We start from the raw sequence: 780 nt of genomic DNA on the forward strand, positions 1-780 counted from the left end.
GCTTTTACCACTTTTGGATCTGTCCCTTGACATGTTTTTGGTAAAACAAGAAACTCACACAAATAGACACACACAAATACAGACACACTTGAAATAAGGCTGAAAGCTAGAGAGCAGAAATGAATTAGGGGCAACATTGTCTGACAGGTGTTACCATGACAGGATAAGAAAGAGTCAGCAATGAGAGAAAAAGCACTGTTCTAAAAACTTCCTGCCAGAGGCTAAATACTCTGAAATTATAGCTGTCTTGTCAACTAAGAATGAATGACACGAGTAAAGGTCAAGAAATTATGTTTATCATCATCAGGAAGGAGAAGAAATTTTAGGGCATGATAGTGTTACTGTTTTTAGTGAAAATAGAAAACAGTCCACAATGTAGCCGCTAAGCCCCCACCCAGCTGCTCACTCACTGCCCTCCCCTGAGGGATGGGGGAAGAATCAGAAGGGCAATTTCAGAACAACTCATGGGTCAAGATGAGATGACTTGAATAGGTAAAGCAAAAGCTGTGGCTATAAGCGAAGGAAAAGGAATTCATTCACTGCTTCCTATTGACAGGCAGGTGTTTAGTCATTTCCAGGAAAGCAGGGCTCCGTCACCAGTAACAGTTACTTGGGAAGAAAAATGGTGTAACTGCAAATGCCCCCTCTTCCTTCTTCTTCCTCCAGCTTTAATCGCTGAGCGTGACATCATAGGGGATGGGATATCCCTTTGGTCAGTTGGGGTCAGTCATCCTGACTGTGTCCCCTCATAACTTCTTGCCCACTGCCAGACTACTCACT

This window comes from Haliaeetus leucocephalus, unplaced genomic scaffold, assembly GCF_000737465.1.
Source record: "Haliaeetus leucocephalus isolate CR32 unplaced genomic scaffold, Haliaeetus_leucocephalus-4.0 Scaffold305, whole genome shotgun sequence".
Taxonomy (NCBI): domain Eukaryota; kingdom Metazoa; phylum Chordata; class Aves; order Accipitriformes; family Accipitridae; genus Haliaeetus; species Haliaeetus leucocephalus.